This window comes from Dasypus novemcinctus, chromosome 5, assembly GCF_030445035.2.
Source record: "Dasypus novemcinctus isolate mDasNov1 chromosome 5, mDasNov1.1.hap2, whole genome shotgun sequence".
NCBI lineage: Eukaryota > Metazoa > Chordata > Mammalia > Cingulata > Dasypodidae > Dasypus > Dasypus novemcinctus.
In genome coordinates this window covers 34,613,168-34,630,215 of record NC_080677.1, presented here as the reverse complement: position 1 = coordinate 34,630,215, position 17,048 = coordinate 34,613,168, and the positions used below count along the sequence as shown (strand labels likewise).

General features: G+C 39.8%; 1 protein-coding gene across 4 annotated transcripts in view; it reads left to right on the top strand.

Moving 5' to 3' along the window:
• The first annotated feature begins 462 nt into the window (after positions 1 to 462).
• The window catches only part of PALS2 (protein associated with LIN7 2, MAGUK p55 family member), a 125,105-nt gene continuing 108,519 nt past the window's right edge, over positions 463 to 17,048 (top strand). For 2 of the 4 annotated variants that reach the window (XM_058296874.2, XM_058296872.2), the window contains exon 1: positions 470 to 664. The gene's annotated coding sequence lies outside the window, so the exon portion shown is untranslated. Of the gene's footprint in view, positions 665 to 17,048 lie in introns of all 4 variants that reach the window. The other 2 variants (XM_058296875.2, XM_058296876.2) reach the window with 2 other exon arrangements.

The following is a 17,048-nucleotide window of genomic DNA, read 5'->3' as shown; positions in this document are numbered from 1 at the left end:
CCTCGGACGCGTGTGGGGGAGCGGTCTGTTTCCCCCGAGGTCTGTTTATCCTTTGTGCCCCACGACTGGGTTCTTTGCCTGTAAACTCTGACAACGCAGGGAGGAGCCGCTTTTGTGCCCCTTACAGTATCTTGCCCACCAGTAAATGCTGAATGACAGCGGCGATTGCGGCCGGGGAGGGCGCTGATTGGGTCTCTCAGACCCCTCTCTGGGGCGTAGGGCGGAAGCGGCGCCCGCGGGGCCAGGCCGGGGAAGACCTGCGGGGCCGCCGCGGGGCGCAGGCGAGGCGCTCAGGCCGCGGGGCCGAGGGCGCCGTCTGCGGGCGAGCGCCGGGGGCTCCACCTGGCCGGCCGCGCCGCCGACCGAGGGGCGGGGCCCGGCTTCCCCGGGCGGCGGCGCCTCCTCGCGCCCGAGCGCGCGCTCCCCGGCGTCCGGCGCACGCGCGCCCCGGGAGGCAGGCGGCTGAGGGGGTGGCTGGCCGCGCGCGTGGCGGCGGCGGCGACCCGGGCCGGGAGGAGGGGGCGGAGGGACGCGTTTCCAATTCCCAACTACGAGCCCCGAGTTTGTAGATGGGGCTGCTCGGCGGCGCCTGCGGCTGAGGGAGAAGAGCAGCGGCGGGCGGAGGGGAGCGGCGGCGGCGCGGAGGCGGCCGAGGTGCGAGCCGGTGAGTTCCGGGGGCCCCCACGCCGCCCGGGTAACGGTCTCGCCGCGCGGGAGCCGCCGCGCGCCGGGCGGGGGGACGGCGTCCTGTTGCTCGCGGCCGCGCGCCCCGCGGGGACCCCGGCCCGCCCCGCCCCCTCGGCACCTGGACGCCGCGGGGCCCCCGCGGGCGGCCGGGGCCGCGGGAGGAGCGCCCAGGAGAGCGGCTGCTCGGCGCCCCGGGCCGGGCCGCGCGGGAGGGGCGCCGGGCACTGCGGCCGGAGCGAGACAACGTGCCTGGCCCACGCTGTCCGCCGCCGCGCTCCGCGCACGCGGCCCGCGGGCTCCCCACGCTGCCCCCTGGACCCCGTGGCGGCCCAGCTGGGGCTGGGGGCGCACGGGGACCCTCCCGGCGCGGGGCTCGGACCCCCCTCGGCGGCGGGAGTAGCGTGGAAGCATGAATGAAGAACGGCGCCGGGGGCGGTCTTGCTGTGACTGACACCTTCGGGGTCGCCCCCGAGAGGGGGCCATTTCTCGGGCTTCGGGCTCCTTGCCGAGCTCGGAGTTCTTCGGAGAGGAGGGGTTCTTCAACTACTGCTGCTACTTCCCAGGCACGAGACTCCAGTTGTTCGGCCCAAGTGGTTGTGGGCCGGGCGCGCGCGGCTCCGGGGGCGTTCGCTGCCGAGGCGGTGCTTTACGCGCTGGGCACATTGATCTGGAACCAGAAAGGTGCCGGGGCTCTGGGGAGGAGTGGGGGTAGGGGGCCAGGAGGAAGTCATTGAGGGATCCGACCGTCTGATGACAGGATGTGGATTGGTTGGTGGATATTTTTTGCAGAAGGACTTTTTAACACTTTATTGGGAGTTGAGCCTCAATCCTACGAGCTCCTCGGCATTCAGCTCGAGATTACATCCATTAAACTTCCTTCATGTGGGGCGTGCGTTTGTGTGTGCGTGTCGAGGGGGCAGGAGGAGGAAGGGAATTGAGGACTGATGGATGCTTAGAAAATTCTCCGCATTACTTATAAACAGCCTGTTATGGGCCAACTAGCCACGTTTTACCCTTTCCTACGCCCTTGGGGATTATTGGAATTTTACTTTATGCTTCCTGAATTGGTCGTCTTGTAATAACGACTCAGAACATTTGAGGTGCGTTAAAATGCTCTTCAGTTGGTGTATGATTTAGCAGCCATTTCTTTCCATGAAATCTTTCAGATGGTCATTTAGAAACTTGTGCGTGTTCAATATTTTAGACAAGGTAATGTACAGTGGTTAATGCGGACATTGTTGCGGTACACAGGTATAACCACGGACCTCATGTAATATTGCTTGTAATTAGCATAAGGAATCAAGCCTGATTACGGTAGTGTCTTGTGAGGCCTTATTACTGTAAACAGAACTTTTGTGGGTTGTGACATTTTAAGGTCATTTGTTTCTTTTCAATCTACCATATGTTTAAATACATATATGTTTGCATAACGTGTTACTCTCTGGTCCCTGTTTCTTTTATTCTAGGCTTGGGTTACATAATATACAAATGGTAACAGTTTCATTTGCTCTGTTTTGTCCCATAGAAACTGCACACGAAATATTTTTATGAATAAACATTCAGAAGTCTATGTCCATATGTCCGTTTAGGATTGATGCCTCTCAATCCACTTACTACCTAGAATGTCAAAATACATTATTTTATGTTCTATATTAAATGAACACTGGAAAAATTAAGGTGCTTGAAAGTACATTTGGTAGCTGTATATAAGACATCATTTTTTGTTATGTAGGCTATCTGTTGGATTTTTTTAAATGCATCATATTTTTCTTTAACATTTGAGGAAACAGTTTGCTTTTTTCCCTTGAGTCTCATTGTGGGCTGAAACCATTCCAGAAGACTATATAGCTTCTTCCTCTAGCTACTTTCCACCCACTTCTCTCTTTCTCTTTGGCTCAGGATAACCAGGCAAATCTAATTATGAGACTCTACATGTTACCTTTTCAAAAGACTGTTTTAAAACTGAAACTGTTCATTTACCATCCCTTTATATACTCTATCATATTTAATAATAAATGGTTAGCAGAAGACAGCAGATGTTTTAATTAAATGCTTTCCATGTTTTTGACCGTCTGAGTAGCATCAGCAAATTATTGCTGAAAGTTGCAGATTATACAGTGTTAGTGCTAGTCAAAGGCCATACAATTGTAAAAAACACCAAGAAAAATATTGAAAGAAGTAAAAGAACTTGCTTTTACTTTTGGCATCATTTACCTAGTCTTCAGTGATTTTTTTAAAATTAGCCATTAGGTATTATATATAATGCTGATAATTTTCCTTTCTAAAGTGATTCATTTGTTAAGTGACTAAATTTGTATCAGAACTATACTTTAGGTACTTGTAGATAATTTGGAAAGGATGTGTTGATAAATATTTTACAAAGAATATACTGTTCCGATTAGATAAAACAAATACCGGACTGAGGATATTGCCAATTATTCCTTAAAATATACTGAGAAACATTACTCTAGTTTTCTTTTTTTTTACCTGTAGGTTCTTTCCATCCAGAAATAGTCTTCACATTTATGGGTATTATAAGAGCAGAAAAGCACAAGAGGTCTCCTTACTAATATGGTGGTAATATTAAATTAAAGATTTCATTTCTTAGTTGGATCAACTAGGTTTTGCTTGGAGTATTTTTGTCAGTCTCAGAAGCCGCATTGATTTTCCCACTCTTCCTATTACTTGTATATGACCACTGGGGGGAGACTTTACAAAATTCAGGTTGACCTTACACCTTGTTCACATAAACTGGCTGCTAATCATCCCTGGGGCTTTCCTAAACTGCTGGAAGGAAATGTTTTGAGGAGGATGCACTCAGAATCAAGTTTTGATGAAGGTGTCTAATGACTTTTATTTCTTTAACACACCCCACACTCACTGTTATTAACAGTCTACTTTTCAGGCTAACTAAATACCTTACATAGGGAAAGATAAAATTCATGAATATATTACTGTTTTCAAAGATCTGACTTCACTTACATTAATCTTAGCAAAAATGTAGGTTTAATTACTTGCTTTGTGTACACAGATAATTGTCTGGAAGACTATGGAGAGATCATCACTCTTCTATAAGATGTACTATGTCTAAACCTCTTTAGACATATTGGTCTCTTATTTTAATAAACTTTAAGAGGAGACATATTGAAGCATTCCTTCTACCTAATCTTAGTTTTTGTTTCACTGCATAGGAGAAGTTATTCCTTTATCATAGTAATGGAGGTAAGATTAACACCTCCATTTTGTTGATTTGTTGATTATTAAATCTTTGTTGATTATTAAATCTGTGGGTGCTCTTACCAGGTACATTCAAGTCGAAGATGTCCATTTCTTTCTCTTCTGACAGAATTTTACCTTGCTAATACCCAATTCAGTAATAGTGAGCTCAGTCAACAAAGGCTGTCATGCTTACAGTACTGTAGAATTTTTTATGACCTTCCTTAAGGGTAATAGAATAATTCAAAGACTTTTATGTGGTCTTGATCATACTACACTCAGAGACTAATATAGGACTGGATTCAAAGTAGTTTCTTCTGTCATCCTAGATTGTTCTCCTTTTCTTTAATGTGGCTTTGCATTTGTCCTAAAATTCTTCTTTAAAAAAGAAAAACCAGAAAAAAATTATTATTTTTTACCTTAGGAAAAAGTTTATTCTTGGCTAACCTCAGGATTGTGTTAAATTCTTGGGACCGTAGTTTCTAATGGCTCATTTGTTAAAGTTATTGATTGAAGGCAAAATGAGAATTAAAGACAATATAGTGAATTTTTCATGAAGTTCTATTTTCAAGTCATTTCTATTACCTGCTAGTTCCTGCAAATCATCTAATCCCTACTTCACCAAGTTACTTCCTTTCCTCTTAGATCTGTCACTTCTTTACCACGTCTTTCCCATTCCCCTTGTTCATTATACTTCATCCGCATTGCCCTTTTTATCCCTCAGAAATGCCATGGTTTGTTCCGTACATAGGGCTTTTGCGCTCACACTTTCCTCTGCCTGAGTGCTCATCCTAAATCATTACCTAACTTTTTTTTTTTTTTTGGTCATTTGTGGTCTCAGTTCAAATACCACCTTCTCAGATAAGCATTATTGCCTAATCATCCTTCCAGAGTGACACCATCATCACCTTTTCTCTCATCTTATTTTCTGAAAATTATATATCACTATCTGAAATAATATTTTAAAATTATTTTATTATTTGCATATTCTCACTAGAATGTAAGTCCAGTGATATAATCCCCATCTCTTTTGTTTAACTCTCTATTTTAGAGACTTAGACCTGTTCTTGGCACATAGCTGGCATTAAATAAATATTCTTTACATTAAAATCTGAGAATATATCCTTGAGTTTTGGGTATTAAAATGCCCCTTTATGAAATAAGAATAGTTGATAGTTGTAGTAATTAGACATCTTTGGGTTGTAACAGAAAACCGTTCTAACCAGTCTAAGCAAAGAGTGGGGATTTATTGTAAAGATGAAGGTATTATAGCTCATGTAACCCAGGGCTGGGACTCCATTACCAGGAAACAATTCTTTTCTCTTTGTCCCCTCCCTTGCATTTGCTTCATTCCTTCTCTTAGTGTATTTCGAACCATTTCTTAGTCATCTTGGTGGAAAATATGGCTACAAATAACTCTTGAGTTTTATGGTACTGGCTCAGACAATAGGGGAAAGATTCATTTAGCACAGATCCTCTCTGTTCAATAAACTATACCACATTATTAGAACTTGGTTGTACTCATTGTGACTACGTAGAATGGGATTGGGCAGACAACCCAAATAGGTGCCCTTTATGATAATGTTTTTCAGATGTTTTCTTGACCACTTTCTAAAAGACTGGTCTTCCCCCTTTTTTCATTTTAACTGTTTTATAAAATTTGAAGATCCAGAAAGCACTTTCCTGGGGATATACAAAAGAAATATCCTGGCTTTCATGGAAGGAATTTACAGTTTGATTAAGGAAGGTGAAGTGTATACATAAAGGAAAGAAACAATAAAAATATTATGCTAATACAGGAAGTGGGGAAAATATTTGCAGCTTGTATTACAACAAAAGGCTAACTTCCTTAATATATATAATATATAGAGAGTACCTACAAATCAATAAGAAAAAGATGAACTCTAAAGTGGGCAAAGATCATGAACAGATAAACACACTAAAAGTTTCCAACCTTGGCGGTGGTCTTGGCCCAGTGGTTAGGGAGTCCGTCTACCACATGGGAGGTCCGCGGTTCAAACCCCGGGCCTCCTTGACCCGTGTGGAGCTGGCCATGCGCAGTGCTGATGCGCGCAAGGAGTGCCCTGCCACGCAGGTGTGTCCCCCGCGCAAGGAGTGCGCCCCGTAAGGAAAGCCGCCCAGGGTGAAAGAAAGTGCAGCCTGCCCAGGAATGGCGCCACACACACGGAGAAATAACAGAACAAGATGACAGCTGCAAAAAAATAAAAAAAGTTTTCAACCTCACTCATAATAAAAATATTGTATATTAAAACTATGAGATACCATTTTTGCCTCTTAGATTGACAGATAAAATTTGATAATGCTTTTGAAGAGGATAGAGGCTAACAGCTGCTGGTACATTGCTGATGGGAATATAAATGGAATTTAATTGATTGAAATTTATGAAGAGCTGTAAGGTAAACAAATATAATAATTGACAAAGGGGTGTATGTGGGGGTGTGGACGAGCTAGCATAATTTATTTGAACATTAACTTCTATTGCTTTGATTTTTGGCTTTAGTCGTGAAACATTCAGCCTAAGGTAAAGGAAGTGTTCATCCTCTCTATATCCGCCCCCCCCCCCAAATTCCGTTTAGGATAATATTTAGTTTACCTTCCCAGATCACCCTTTCTTCTACCCTTATATTGGTAAAATTATTTCTAAATCGCTGAGATTTCCATATACTTTGTATCCTTCTGCGAGCCTAGCACTTTATTAGCTACTAATCTTCCATTACTGGTAAATTGTTTTTTATAAATGATTTCTTCTAAAAGCATTCAGTCAATTGTGATTAGTAATGGAAGAAATTGTAGCACTGATGTGGAGAAAGTGGCCATGGTAGCTGCTGAGGGGAGGGAGAGGGAAGAAGAGATATGATGTGGGGGCATTTTCAGGACTTGGAGTTGTCCTAGGTGGTACTACAGGGACAGATACTGGACATTGTATGTCCTGTCATGGCCCACTGGGTGACCTGGGGCAGAGTGTAAACTACCATGTAAGCCATTATCCATGTGGTACAGCAGTGCTCCAAAATGTATTCATCAAATGCAAGGAATGTTTCATGATGATGAAAGAGGTTGTTGATGTGGGAGGAGTAGGGTGAGGGGGATAGGGGGTATATGGGGACCTCTTATGTTTTTTGAATGTAACATTTTAAAAAAATAGAGAAAAGTAAATAAAATTGTATTAAAAAATTTAGAATTTCACTTGATAAATGTACTTAATAAAATTAGAATAAACGAGCAATAATGCAAGTTTATAAATTTTGGTTTATTTTATAGCATATCAGTGGGACTTTACTTTTACAGGGTTCTTTTGTCCTGTAGGATATTATATCTCAGTTGGGTTGGATAAATATGAAAAGGTGGGGGAGAGCAGTTGAAGATGCTTGGGACTTGTCTAGAAAAACTTGTGAGAATGTGTGAGCAAAATGTTTATTTGTGGAGACCAAAGCCATATGTTTAGGGAAAGTGAGGGGTGAGGGATTAATTTAGGAAAATTCTGTCAATGAAGCCCCAAAGTTCTACATTTTGAGAGGTGGTTTAATGTAAGTAAAATACTAAATTGTTTTAGTTGGATGCACATACCAAAAACTCAAGGTGTGGTGTATGATGTTTTATTCTGAGGTCATTTTCCCCATTAGATGTACAAGAGCGTGTTTATGTTTTTAAGCCCCAGGAGCTACTATTTGAATGTAAAATAATGCTTTAATAACCACATTGATCGGGATAGGTTTTAGGTTCCTGTATCATTTAGATAATTCTAACCCAGAACTTGGTCTGTTTCACCATGGTCTCTACATTTGTCAGACTGATACCTCTACAAGCATCTAATGGATTGCTTTATCTTTGCTTACTTTCATACTCTTCTTTGCCTTCTTGTTTCTTCTCTACTAATAACTGTTCAATTTTGCGTATCCCAAGAAGCATCATTGACTGACCTCATCCGTAATTTAGTTTTTCAATACAGTATTATTTATAATACAGCATGTAAGTAACTGGTATGTGCAGTCATCATATGAGTGGATATTTATGTGTTTTCATTCATATATGTGTCTTACACACATATGCCTGATTTTGCCATTTGAAATTCCTTGTTTTCCTCTCACTACCAAGAGGTTGGAACTTAGTCATAGTTGGCTTACTGTCAATAATGAATCCTTGTTTTAGGTGTAATAGGGCAGCATTTGGGGACTTGGGAATCATCCTGAATGATTCTACAACAACAGATAACAAGCCATTATATATCCGGCCGTAACCTACAGAGTTGGATGAGAGAGAGTGTAAACTACAATGTAAACTATAGTCCTTGCTTGGTGGCAGTGCTCCAAAATGTGTTCATCAAATGTAATGAAATGTACCTCACTAATGAAGGATGTTGTTAATGTGGGAGGTGTGGGGAGTGGGATTTAGGAGAATCCCCTATATATTTTCTGTAACATTTATGTAATCGAAGTATCTTTTAAAAAATAAAAATGGAAAAATAATGATGACACAACAAGAGACACAAGAAGAAAAACACAATTTTAAAAAATGCAAAAAATATATATGCTTTGTTTCAGGAACTATGCTAAATGCTCTTCACACATTATCTTATTTGTACATCAACTGCTTTTAAAAAATAAAAGTAAAACCCATACATGATTATATTAGTTTCCTGTGCTGCTGTAACAAATTACCACAAACTCAGTGGCTTAAAACGAAAGAAGTTGATTCACTCTGTTCTGGAGGCCAGAAGTTTGGAATCAGTATCATATGGCTGTGCTCCCAGAGTGTTTACAGGAGAATCCATTCTTTGCTTCTTCCATCCTCTGGTGGCTGCTGGCATTCTTTGGCATGTGGCTGCATCACTCCAGTCTTTGAGGCCAGCATGTTCAAACCTCTCTCTGCTCTGCACATAGCCTCCTCCTCTATGTGTCTATGAAATCTCCCTCTTTCTCACTCTTCCAAGGACATTTGTGATGGCATTTAGGGCCCACAGATGATCCAGGATAATCTGTCCTTCACAAGATCCTTAATTGTAGCTTTAAAAACACTTTTTCCAAATACAGTAACAGTCACATTTCAGGATTTGGGGGAAGGGCGTTATTCAGCATACCATGAAGTTTGAGTTTCACAAAAGTGAGGGCTGGTAAAAGTCTGAGTTTTGTTCATCCTCATCCCTCTCTTTTGAAGTCATCATTTCTCAGCCAGGGGCTGTTTTGCTGCCCTCACCCCCTACCACTAGGGACATTTAGCAATTTCTGGAGACATTTTTGGCTGTCACAACTGGAATGGGTTTCTTACTGGCTTCTTGTGGGTAAAAGGCCAGGGATGATGCACTCAGTGCGTGGGACAGCCCCTGTAATGAAGCCCAAAAGGTCCTTTGTACTGAGGTTGAGAAATCTTGCTCTAAAAGTAACCACTGTCAACATTTTCTTATGTATCATTCCATAAAAAAAGTTATACCTGTATCAGAATATATCAGGAGTAAAACCCTCTAATCTGATTTGATTAGGACTGGTGGCAGTTTTTAGTTAATAGAAGTTGATTAAAGTGAGGTCAGAAAATGATTCATACATACCTTAAATAATATATTTTTGCTGAAAAATGAATATACACTCATGTCGTTCTAATTTTTGCTTTTTGGTCTTTTGACTGGAGCTCTGTGGAACATCTTTCTTGTAAAAACTAATGCATTATTATTGATTACCAGCTTTAGTTTTATAACTTGTGTGAGAATTTAGAAGCAATCTGAGTTTAGGATGCTTCTAGTCTTTTATGACTCCTCAATTCTTTATAGTTGTCTTGCTCATGCATCATTATATAGCAATTTGGCTTTTTATTTTGTTTGCCACTTGCTGTCTTTGGGTCTTTTCAAAACATTCAACTTGGTTTTCATATAAAGAACATTTACAACTCTTGTAACCTTGTATCAAATGCAACATATAATATATATAAAGAAAAATCCTGTTTTGAACAAAAATATCATGGCACTCTCATGTATTGGGAATATTATTCCCATTTTTTGCTCTTTTGAATAGCCACTAATCTGGTGATGTGGTAAAGGTTAATGTCAGAGTTGCCTCCAAATTCTTGGATGCTTCACAAAAATTTTAGTATAATAATGACAGTTAATAAATTATTTATGAAGTATAACTATAAATACTTTGTTGATAGTACCAGCTACAGTTTTCTGCTTATGGGAATACCTTTTCCATTATAATAATATTTGAGTTTTTGCTTTTTAGTAAAATAATGTTTTCACTGTTTCTTGTATAGCTAAATGATATAATCCTTTGAAATTAGGTACTATATTTTATTTTCCTTCTCTGTGTGGTAGGAGTTATAACCATTTGGAGATCTGAGTTGTAATCCTAGTTTCTCTCCCTTCTAGCTCTTTTTAAAACTTTTTTCGGGATACCTAGCTCTATTTGTTACAGATAGTAAGTATTGCAGGCAGGGGGGGTTGGAGCTACTGCTGAACTCAATATACCTCATCTCTAAATAGGGATTATAAATCTACCTTATAGGATCATTGCAAGACTTAAATTGGATAATATAAGTAGAAGTGTTTAGCATAGAGTGGTACATTTTAAGTGCTCAGTAAATGTCAATGTTCTTTCCTTTTTTTTTTTACAGTGTTATATGTACAGTAGATGGTATTTTTTTATTTCTATGAAATTCACACAATCATCATTTTTTCTCATGTTTTCCTACCAAAAGTCTACAAAAGTAAATAATGTTTAATAATGTTGCATTTTGTTTTGAATGTGAAAAAAATGACCATACTTGTAATATGTCCATATGGTCCATTATCACATAATAGGAATTCTTTAGTGTTTTGAATGAATATGGCTGCTTTCAAGTAGATTTGTCTTTCTTTTTATTAAACTAGAATATTTATGTCTCTATATACATGTAATAAATGTTTTATGGACATGTAGCTTCAGTTACATAAAATCTTTGCCTTTTTTATTCATTTATTTAATATTCTTTTATCTAGGATTTGGAATTAGCAATAGATAACTGAATAGAGACATTTAATTCATAAAGTTACTTATTTTATAAATTAAATTCTTAGGCATATTTTAACATAAATTGTTTCATTGTTTCTCATTTTCTCTTTTGTAATCTTTTGGAAAGCAGAATAAATGAAAACTTTTTTAAAAATGTTTTTAAGAAAGGTGGGGGATCTTGAGACTAGTAGGTAAAGTAGTCATAGTATGCTTTTGCCAGTCTTTAGGGTTAGGCTCTTGAAAACACAAGGAAGGAAGAAGAATGTTCCCTGAAGAAATTCAAGAACTTTACGGGCAGATAAGGTTAAGGAGCCAGAGATTGTGAATAAGCCTATACAAATCTTTATAAATCTTTCTATGTTCACATAATTAAAAGATTAAATGGAATATGTCAAACAAAGTATCAACAACATTTTACACTTTTCAATTTGGAAATATCAGGTACTATACAATTAGTTTCCATTTATGATTACTTTCTTGAAAGAATCTTTTGTGGGGTTTCAAATCTAGGAAAAGAAAGTGTTATAGATCCTAAGAAGCATTTTTTTTAGGTTGTCTTGTTCAAATTCTAACTTATTTTCGCTTAAAAGTTACTGATCCCAGAAGTGGATTTGGCTCAACTGATAGAGTGTCCACTGGTACATGGGAGGTCCAGGCTTCAAACCCAGGGCCTCCTGACCCGCGTGGTGAGGTGGCCCACGCACAGTGCTGATGTGCACAAGGAGTGCCGTGTTGTGTAGGGTGTCCCCCATGTGGGGGAGCCCCACGCGCAAAGAGTGCCCCCCAGGAAAGAGAGCCACCCCACGTGAGAAAAAGCACAGCCTGCCCAGGAGTGGCGCCGCACACACAGATAGCCGACACAGCAAGATGAAGCAGCAAAAAAGAGACAGATTCCTGGTGCTGCTAACAAGAATGCAGGTGGACACAGAAGAACACACAGCAAATGAACACAGAAAGCAGACAACAGGGAGAAGGGGGAAGGGGAGAGAAAGAATTTAAAAATCTTAAAAAAAAAAAAAAGTTACTCATCCCAACTTCTGGTTCCAACTCTAATCCTAGAGATGGCGTAACTTGGATGTTTGAAAAACACAATAAGCTTTTAGTAACCATTTTAAAACTTAGCTTGCTATAGATGAATAGGTATTTATAGTTTATTTCCACCATGACAACTTCATGTCAGTACCAATTAGAACATAAAATAATGGCATGCTGACTTGTCTCTGTCCTTTTTCTTGTACCTGTTCTGCCCTTCCCAACAGACTGCGAAAGTCTAGATTGAAGGCTGAAGTTGTTTTGTCTCTGCTTCTGTTATCTCTTCTAAGACTGTACACCAACTATCCCCTACTGTCTTCTCTTTATTTCTCTTTCTTCTAAATTTGTAGTTTCCTCTTTAACAGAATATCTCAAAGAGAGCAATTTAGAATAGGTTACACGCAAGTAAAAATTTTTATAAAAAGTAATTCTGTGGGGAGCAGATGTGGCTCAAGGGACTGAGTGCCTGCCTCCCACATGGGAGGTCCAGGTTTGGTTCCTGGTGCTTCCTGAAAAAAAAACAAGCAAAACAAAAAAACAACTCAGGGAAGCTAATGAGGCTCAGTGCTGAGCTCCAGCTTCCCACGAGGTCCTGGTTCAATCCCCGGCCCCCTTACCTAAGAAAAATGAAAAAGTAAATCTCTGGATACTGGAATTCCACATTTAATATGAGGGTTATTTTGTATAGTTTATTTGAGGGGGACAAACTATGTCTTTGTTTCCCCCTAGCCAAGCATTGTCCTGTGAACATAGTCTATGTTTACTTTATTTTATTGAATAGATTGGAAAACCATGCAAATATATATAGATTTTTAAAACATTTTTATCATGTGCCACTGTGCATTCTGTCAGAGTTCAGGAAAAGAAATGCTCATCTATAGGGGGAAACTTGCTACTCATTCAACTGGATTAATTTTGAGATCAGTTTTAAGATTACCTTTTAGCTCTAAAACTTTGACCCCACATATGCAAAAGGTGAGACTTAAATTCGTTTGGTATAGGAAAGCCAAGAGAAGAGAGTATTCCCCAATGGGCCAACATGAACAAAAGCATTTTGGTGGGAATGGGATGTGTGGTTGTGTTACGGGAAGTAAAAAAGATCAATCTGATTAGAACAGAGAGTTTGTATTGAATAATAAGGATAAATTAGGTTGAATTGATGGAAAGCTACATTTTAAGAAGAGAAATTTAAATATTTCCAGATGATAGAGAACCATAAATTTTTCTAATGCAGTTTTGTCATTCAAATGATATTTTATTGTTATTCAGTAAAAGCAAATTACAGTGAAGAAGAGAGTAGTAGAAAGAGGCTTCTAGTGATAATTTAAAGATAAAGTAATGAGAACATGAATGACAGTGATGCAAGGGGAATGAAGAGTAAGAGATGAGTATAAGAGAACTGTGAAATCACTTTGGCAAATCAAATGGCATAGAAGTCTTCAAGTGATTTCTAGGTTAAAGATAGGCACTCGGGTTAGGAGTCCTCCTGAGGTTCTAGGCTGGTCTTATTTTAAGTGTTTTTTTATTTTTTATTTTTTCAAAGATGTATTTTATTTATTTCTCTCCCCTTCACCCCTGTTATCTGCTGTGTCCATTTGCTGTGTGTTCTTCTGAATCTGCTTGCATTATCTGCAGCACTGGGAAACTGCGTCTCTTTTTTGTTGCATCATCTTGCTGTGTCAGCTCTCCGTGTGTGCGGCTCCAGTCCTGGGCAGGCTGCACTTTTTTCCACATGGGACGGCTCTCCTTGCAGGACACACTCCTTGCCATGGGGCACCGCTATGTGGGCGCACCCCTGTGTGGCATGGTACTTCTTGTGCGCAGCAGCACTGCATGTGGACCAGCTCACCATACAGGTTAGGAGGCCCTGGGGATCGAACCCTGGACCTTCCGTATGGTAGATGGACACTCTTTATCAGTTGAGCCATGTCTGCTTCCCTATTTTTTTTTTAACTAAATAAAAGATTTTAGCAGATTATTCTCAACTATATTTGGCTCCTTTACTGTTATTAAAGGATGAAGAAGGTTTTTTGAGACTGTTTACCTAGATGTTAATTAGGAAGTCACATTTTATTTATCCCTGCATGATGTACTGTTACCTTTGAAAGGAAAGGTATTTACGATAATGATGGGTGAACTGTATAGGTATTGTATAGGGGAAGGAAGAGACAGGAAGTGTAAAAAACAAAGGGAGGGATACTAATAGTCGGAAAAAGGTGATACTAATATTAAGCAAGAAATATTAAAAAGGATTTTAAAAGCAGTTCAGAGACTTCTGGGAATTTGGCCAAGTAGGGAGTTCTAGGACTCAGTCCTTTCACCAAAACAGCTATTAAACAGGCAGAAACAGTCTGAAATAATTATTTTGAAACTCTAGAGGCCAGAAGAACACTGTACAGCATCCAGGGAAAAGCAAGAGGAGAAGTCTGATAAATTACAGTAAATTGCTTTCTCTGCTTAGGGCTATACTGGCACCCATTCCCCACTCTTACAGCAAGCCGCCACAGTGTCCAGCCCCTGGTTAGCTGCTACTGATAGAAAGGAGCGTAAAAATCCTCTTTCCTTAAGAGTGAGCATGGCTAACTGATCATAGCTTTTGATAAGTGAATGTAGATAGCTGGGTCCCAGCTTAGAGGGCAGCTGTTGTTTCAACCTGCCCTGAACAAAGGCAGCAGCAACTATCTAACTCCACTCCAGACATGGAAGAGGTGGCAATTTAAAGCTGCAGCACTTCCTCAGGACTGTGGGGGCAGTCAGTTGAAGGGCTGCAGGAAAGCTCAGCTTTGGGAAGTCATCAAAGAAGGTTTGGGTGCCCATCCTGATCCCCTCCCCAATGCAGTTTAGAGCTGGTCTGCTTTCCCTTCATGGACCCATGACCCTGTTTTGGCTGGGAAAAACTGATCTGGAAAAGTCCTCTCCAGGGTGACTCTCCTTCCAGAATTTGTCCTCCAGACAAAAGCAATGTGAGATGAGCAATGTGAGATGAGCAGTGTGAGGAGTATAAAAATCTATAGAGGTGGACAGTCTGGGACAAAGGCCTCTAGCTTCACATACCTAAGAAAGGGAGGTCTGTCTCCTGTAAAAGAGAGGGGACAACCAACCTCTTATAAATGTGAACTCCAAAACAACTAACAAGCAAAGGCCCAGGACAAGACAGAGACCCAGAAAGAAAGGCAGAGCCTGCACACTGCATTCACCTTGAGGAGACTATCCTGATAGAATTGAAGCTCAAGAAAGTCTGCCTTATCACCAGCTGGTTACAAAACCAGGAAAACAGACATCCCAGTGAGTAAATTCCAGAGTTAACATTTTAAAATATTAAGAGGTATAGTGTGCAACAAAAAAGTATAAGACAAAGAAACAGGAATGATGGAGCATCCAAAGGAAGAGGATAAAAATGAAGTGATGAGAAGGTAGACATATCAAACAAAGCCTTTCTTAAAAATGCTAAAGAAGAAGGTGTATACAGAGAAAGAACAAGAAGGTATGAGGAAAACAATGAATGAACAAAATGAGAGTCTAAATAAAGAGAAGTTTTAAAAAGGAACCAAGCAGAACTATGGGATTTGATCACATTAACTGAAATTAAAAATGCCCAGCAAGGTTTCAAGAGCAGATTGGAGCTGGCAGAAGAATGAATCAGTGAACTTGAAGACAACACACTTAAAGTGAATCAGGCTGAGGAGCAAAAAGAAAAAAATATTAAAAACAAAAATATCACAGGACACCTGTGGGACACCATCAGGTACACCAATTCACTCATTATTTATGATAGTCCCAGAAAGAAAAAAAGAGAGAGAGAGAAAAGGACTCAAAGAACATTCAGAGAGATAATGACAGAGAACTTCCCAAACTTAGCAAAACACATGAATATGTACATCCAAGAAGCTCAGAGAATACCAAACAGGAGAAATATGAAGAAAAATACACCCTATCACGTATTGATTATACTATCAAATGCAAAGGACAGAGAGTTCTGAAAGCTGTAAGAGAAAAGCAGCATGTTACATACAAGGGAGTCCCGATTAGATTGTTGATTTTTCATCAGAAACCAAGGAGGAGACTTAAAGTGCTGAAGGAAACAACTATTGGCCATGAACTTTATATCTGGTGAGATGCTCTTTCAAAAATGAAAGAGATTAAGATTCTCAGTTAAACAAAAGCTGAGAAGTTCCTCACCACTAGACCTGTCCTACAAGCACTGGTAAAGGGAGTTCTTCAGACTGAAAGGAAAGGACACTAGACAGTGGTTCAAAGCAACATAAAGTCCTGCAGTAAATGTAACGATTTGAGTAGTTATAAATGTCAGTGGTATTGTTTGTATTGTTTGGTACGTGACTCACTTCTTCCTACAGGTGCTAAAATGCAAATACATAAAAAGTAAAGATAAATGTAGGTTTTTGGACATATATTGTACAAAAGATATAAGTGGTAGCAATTACCAAAAAATAGTGGGGACAGAGGGGTATAGGAAAAGTATATATGTATACTTTTGAAGTTATAGTAAGTTGGTATCAAACGAAGTAAATTTTTTTTATATATATATATAAATATATATATGATGATTAATATATATATAAATATATATATATGATGATTAATATATATATATGATGTTAAATTTTAACACTATGGTAACCACAAGGAAAATATGTTAAAAATATGTCCAGATAGAAATGAAAAGGCACTCAATATGTTATATCCCAGAAAGACATATAAATGTAAAAGTAGACTTGAATGGAAGTGAGGGACAAAAAAAGGTATAAGACTTACAAAGGCTAGTGAAATGCAGAAGAAAGTCCTATAGTATCAGTAGTGATTTTAAATGTAAATGGATTAAACTCTCCAGGCAAAAGGCAGAGATTGGGAGAATAGGTTGGATAAAAGCATGACCCAGCTATATGCTGTCTGCAGGAGACTCAAAGTCAAAGATACAAATAGGTTGACAGCGAAAGGATAGAAAAAAATATATACCATGCAAATAGGAACCAAAGGAGAGTTAGGGTGGCTAGACCAATATCAAATAAAATAGACTTTAAATAAAAAAACAGTTATAAGGGACAAAGATGGTCACTACATACTGGTAATGGGAACAATTCAACAGGGAGATGTAAT